The sequence below is a fragment of the Nematolebias whitei genome, chromosome 9 (assembly GCF_014905685.2).
Source record: "Nematolebias whitei isolate Nwh7 chromosome 9, NemWhi1, whole genome shotgun sequence".
In the NCBI taxonomy this organism is placed as follows: Eukaryota; Metazoa; Chordata; class Actinopteri; order Cyprinodontiformes; family Rivulidae; genus Nematolebias; species Nematolebias whitei.
This window is the reverse complement of record NC_056506.1, coordinates 31,724,023-31,730,267: the sequence shown is the minus strand read 5'-3', so window position 1 is coordinate 31,730,267 and position 6,245 is coordinate 31,724,023. Positions and strand designations below refer to the sequence as shown.

Here is a 6,245-nt window from a genome sequence, read left to right as displayed (position 1 = left end):
GTTGTTCGTCAAAACTGTGAAGAACAAACTTTAAAAGAGGAAAATGCCTTCAGTGAGCCCCACAGGCCCCGTCTGATGCTTTTGTAATATGTAAATATACGTGTGGTGAGCATCAGATTGCTTCTTATTCTACATCTGGCAGGATTGTTTTCTTGCTTACTGGGGCTCGATGACTTTAGTTATTTATTCGTATGTTCATTTTTTCTCTTTGTTGGACGTTGTGGTGTTGCACCTAGAAAGCATTTTGTTGCACAGATCAGGAGCTGGAGGACCCGATGACACAACGTATGACGGCAGATGTCCAGCTGGAGGCCGGAGTGGTCTGTTTTAGGAAGTTTCATCAGTTACTTTAGCACACAGTGACAGCAGGAGGAGGATTTTTTTTAAAGACACGTTAAGTTTCAGTCACTTGTATTTATACAATAAAAATAAGCACAGGAGCACTTTGTGAGCTGAAATGGACAGAAATGAAAAATGGCTACAGAACTTTTTTTATTCTCATTTGCTTAATTTATGTGTTTGGCTGAATCAGTCATGCTCCATCTATCACCTCTTTTACATCCCAGCTTTCTTTAAAGCAAAGCACACCAAAGCTTATTCACAAAGATTCACTAGTCAAGTTTTTCTGGAAGAAGCCCGACCAGTCTGAATGGTCCATTTCTGACTGTCAAACTGTACTGGTGCACAGCTCAAAACCTGAGGTTTTACTGTGCTGGAAACGATGTTCTGATTTCAAGTGTTCGTCGTCAGAATTGAGGAAAATGTGCAAAGATTTCCCACGGAGAGGCAACACAAGCACATAATGTTGCACGTGGGAGCTTCTGAAGGGCACACATCACCGACCGCTGCACTTGAACCCATCACAGATGTGCTGCCTTCACTTACCTGACAACTGAGTCAGTTACAAAGAAATAAAGTCAGTGAGCAGGTTTTCATCTTTTAAATACGCCGAGCGTTCGTTTCAAATATGAACATCTGCAGATTAATGTTTGTGACAGTCTTTGTATATTTTTGGATTATTATTTTTTGGGAACAAAAGAGTGTAATATATTTTAAAGTTTAAAGCAAGTCTTGCTTTATAAACAAACAGGACCAAGAGGAATATTTATTGTAAATGCTATTAGTAAGCGTGCATGACACTTGATGTACTCGACGATGGATATCAAGGCCGGTTAATTTTAGGATTCTAGATCTGACATCTGAATGTGCCTGGTAATCTGCTGTAATCTGACAGCAGACATTTCCTCAATCTGTCCTCTGTCCTTCTGAGCAGACACTGACGGGGGAAATGCACCTTTGGTTATTGTGTCTTTATTTGTTCTTGTTTTATTAACCTAATGTATCAAAAATAAAATTGTTGCCTTATTTTCAGAAACATCTCTTTATTTTGACAATAATTACTAAATCTGATTTGGGCTGTTGGGCTGCAGCACAAATCACCTCATGGTTTATCAGCTGGTTAATATCTGACGAACAGGCCTACAGCTGATTTTAGTCGGTGAAACATCGCACAAAGTGTAGCCTTCTAAGCATGTGTTTGGGATGATGCTCAGCTACTACCACACAAAATTTGAGCCTACTATCTGTAAACCTGGTTCTATAACCATTTTTGTGTTGGATATATTTGATTGGCTTTAGCAGCCATCTTGAATTGGGTTGCCTCCAAAAGTTAATGAGCTGTAGAGGTTTAATTAATGATTACTTCTTGAAAGTTTCATTAAGATCCGCCCAGTGGTTCAAAAGATATTTTGCTAACAGTCAGGCAGAGCTGACTAATAATAGCATATCCACGTGATAGATAATGTGTTTGGGATGACTCTCAGCTACCACCACACCAAATCTCACTGTTGTTGTCAACTTTTTAGTTATTTTCTGTTTAGTTGATTGGTTGTAGCGGCCATCTTGAATTGTCTTATGAAGTGTTTCAATAAAATAATAGTTCACGATATATTTTGCTAACACACGTACACGCGCAAAAACACCAATGGCAAGGGCATCGTGGGAAAGGAGAACTTCCGCACTTTGAATTTAAATGTTTACCTAAGAAAGTCGTGATTTGTCACCTTTCTGATGCAAATGACGCTCGGAGCAGGAAAGCTGTGATCCTCTGACGGCTTCAGATCTGGATCAAAGCCGACCCTGCACCGCTTTCCTCCGTTCACACCTTTACGCTTTCAAGACGAGGCGCGAATTAACAGTTCAAACGCTCACGGACCTATTTCTCACGGCGGAAGGATCCATTCAAGGCTAACTATCCTAAATATTCGGATGCATGATCTATAATCCAGGTAGAAAAATCTAGAAATAAATTAAATGTGGTCCTCTGGACGGGTTCAAAAAAAGAAAATATTAATCTAATGAGTACTTCATGGGTCGTTGATCTGCAAGCTAATATTTAGAGGAGTGGAGCAGGATCGTGTCCCGTCCGCTCTTCACACTTGAACACTATAATGCTCAAAATTAAATAAATAAACAAAACATTATGAAATAAGAAACATTTTCATTTTTATTATTTTATTTCATGATTGTGTTTTTCGTGATGGCTTATTTATTTCATAATGAAAAACACAGTGGCTGAAAGGTTGAAGAGTTCAAAGTTCAAAGAGTCTTCCTGCTGCGGCCATTATTTTACATGACCTAATCCGGCTTCCTAAATAAAAATCACTTTCTTCTTTTGTTTACTGCAGCTCAGATGAGATGAATTAAATGCATTTATTGTTTTTTTTTTTAATGCAATGAAGAAAAACAGCTTTACACAATTTACAATAAATTAACTGCAGAGGATGGTTCATGCTTTTTGTTTAAAAACTCATAAAGAAACAAAAACTGCACATTATTCATTCTAGAAGTGATGTATTATAAAGTGAAGCAACTTTTGTGAGTTTACCATGTGGAAAAAAGCCAAAATGTCTAAAAATGGAGTGATGACCCATGACGACCATGAGAATCCATTTTGATTAAACTGAATTTACACTCAGATTTGTTGAGAAGGCAAATACGCATATTCTTTTCTTTGACCTACATTTCTAAGATGTATAATGATTTATCTAAACGACTGTGGTGTACACTTTCAACTTACACAATTTTATTAAGTTCAGAACAATCTGTTCATGTTAAAATTCATAATTCACTTCAGTTCAGTTTATATAGAGTGCCAAGTCACCACAGAAGTCATCTCAGGGAACAGAAACATTCATATAATAATAATAATTTAATATTATTTTTCTGAGGAGCAGACTGCTTTGAATTTAACTTCATCACAGACTCTCATCTTGAGCAAGCATGAAGGCAACAGTGGAAAGGAAAAACTCCCTCATGAAGAAGAAACCTTTAGCAGAACCAGGCTCAGGACAAGCAGCCATCTGGTTTGAGAGGAACAGATACACAATGGCAGGTCAAGAACCACATGCTAAGATAGAAATAATGAAAACTAGTCATTTGTAACAATTCATTTTAAAAAATGTGGTCATCTTGTCCTCCAAGCCTATAGCAGCATAAAGCCAACCCTAACTATAGGATTTACAAGTCTCAGTCTTCTAGGCCCAACGTTTAAGTACTTTGTGTAAAGGGTACTTCACTATAATCCAAGTGCTCAATGTGTTAGCTTTTATTTTTTTGGCATTTCCCTATTGTTGGAGAGCTTAGGGTTGTGAAAAAGCTTGACACTTTAAAAAGAACCCCCTCCAACAGAGGATGGGTCTGAACTTGCCTATTGTATAATGCACGTGCCTTTCAGTTTATGACAAAAAGGAAACTTGATCATTCCAAAGCTGTAAAAACACCTCGAGTTCTGAACAAGGCCCAAAAAAGGAACAATTACTCATTTCACACCTCCCAAATGCCTACGATGTGCTGACAGATACACAAACTGGAGCAACTGCACAGTACTATAAAGTGTGGGTGATATTAGTGGGATCCTTGTGTGTGTGTGTGTGAAATTTAACTAGTTTTAAAGAGTGCGCAGCACAAACAGAACTTCAAACAAGCCTCCAAGAAATATTTTTATTGAAAAGCTGAGAACAAATCAGAGGAGATATAACTCACTAAGTGTTTCGCATCTATAAATACAGAAATTGACTTTGAAAAACACACATGTAATTATCAGGAGTCTTCGAGGCTCAATGGGAACTAACCTGTATAAATAAAAGTTTAATAATAATAATACAGTCCAGCACATACAGAGTATTATGTACTTTGGGTTCAGTATTACTACCACAAAAACAAAACAAGAAAACATCTCATAGCAAATACAGTACATATACAAGTACATATTTACAGATTTATGGCAGGTCCAATCTGTTACCAATACAATATTTTAATTATTAAATAGTTTAATTGTACAAAAAGTTACAAAAGAGCTTTGTAGAAACAAGTTGTCATCAGTGTTTTGTTGCCTTTTCCCCACACATATCGTGGAAACTTTTAAATTAGTTTAGGACCAGGGTCTCCATAAGGACCTGAGCTCACAGAGGGAGGAGGAGCCGCTCGGCTCCGAGTCCGTCTCTTCCGGGTCAGAGAGGTCATCCGTGGAGGAAGGAGATGGGGACACCAGGGTGCTGTCCACGCAGTCGGACCGGGGCCCAGCGCCGGTGCAGGCGGGGTGATTGTCCTCGTTAGCTCCGCTGTCTGGCAGCATCTCCCGGAGCTCGTCGTTCAGGGGCATGCGCTCCAGGAGCTGGTTCAGCAGCTCCGCCGCTACCGCAGGGTCCATCCCCGGGCAGCTGGACACAAACGTGTGCACGTCGTGCATACACTGGATGTAGCCGGCGGCAAAGTGCTCACCAGCCTCCCGGTTCAGGGCGTCCACCACTAGAGACAACCAGAGCAGAGACGACATTTAAAAACCAAACTAAACGGCTACTCTGCTCTGATTGGCTGAGCCGTGGTCGATGAGCACGTGCGCCATCATTTAGCGGATCAATCCGCGAAAAACGTTAGAACTATATTTCTGGGCGCAAGAAATACGTCTTGAAGTTAAACGCTTTATGTGCAAGTAAAATATATATAATTAAATTGTTATGAATGTTGGCAAAAGCCATTGTGATGAATATATTCGAATAATACCTTGAGCACGGTTTTGTAGGATGCCTTCTACTTGTTTCACCGTCACTTCCAGCACTTCGGCGTTCTCCATCTTCGCCTGTTAAAAAAAACAAACAAACAAAAAAAAAAACACATCAAGCTAACTTAGCTTAATTGGGACACATGGAGGTTTAATGCTTAAAAGCTGCGAGTTGTCCTACATCTGAGTCCGTGATGAGAAGTCTGAGTTCCTGCAGACTTCCATTGATGCGAGTCCTCCTCCTCTTCTCGACCAGAGGTTTTCTCATCTGTAAAGGTAAAAGTGTCCGTTTCAAACCGCAGGGCTGTGATGATGGCGCAGAGAAATAAAATGTCCACCCACGGCTTACCTTTCTGTCAGATTTACCCCCGGGCTCGCCTCTTCCCCTGCTGTCTGTGCTGCTGCTAGTTGGAGCCATCTGTGCCTGAAGTGTGGGGTGGAGGCTGGGATCCAGAGAGCCGTTGGTGCTGGAGAGGACAGATGGTCAGAGGGGGACATGTCCCGGGTGTTTATATGTCCACTCATTTGCATAAGAATGAGAGAGCTGGCTGTGATGAGTGTGTGTGTGTGTGTGGGGGGGGGGGGGGGGGGGGGTGTTCCTCTGTCTCTTTGAACCATACAATACCATACCATATCATACAATACCATACCATACAATACCATACTATATCATACAATACCATACCATACAATACCATACTATATCATACCATACCATATCATACAATACCATACTATATCATACCATACCATATCATACAATACCATACCATACAATACCATATCATACAATACCATACCATACAATACCATACTATATCATACAATACCATACCATACAATACCATACTATATCATACCATACCATATCATACAATACCATACCATACAATACCATACCATACAATACCATACCATATCATACAATACCATACCATACAATACCATACTATATCATACCATACCATATCATACAATACCATACCATACAATACCATACTATATCATACCATATCATACAATACCATACCATACAATACCATATTATATCATACCATACCATATCATACAATACCATACCATACCATACCATACCATACAATACCATACCATACAATACCTTATCACACCATACAATACCATACCATACAATACCATACCATACAATACAATACCATACCAT

General features: G+C 39.6%; 1 protein-coding gene across 1 annotated transcript in view; it reads right to left on the bottom strand.

Annotated features, from left to right (window-relative positions):
* Positions 1–6,245, bottom strand: part of LOC119414221 (chloride channel protein 2-like) — a 553,451-nt gene that overhangs the window by 121,708 nt on the left and 425,498 nt on the right. The gene's annotated exons all lie outside the window — the stretch shown is intronic.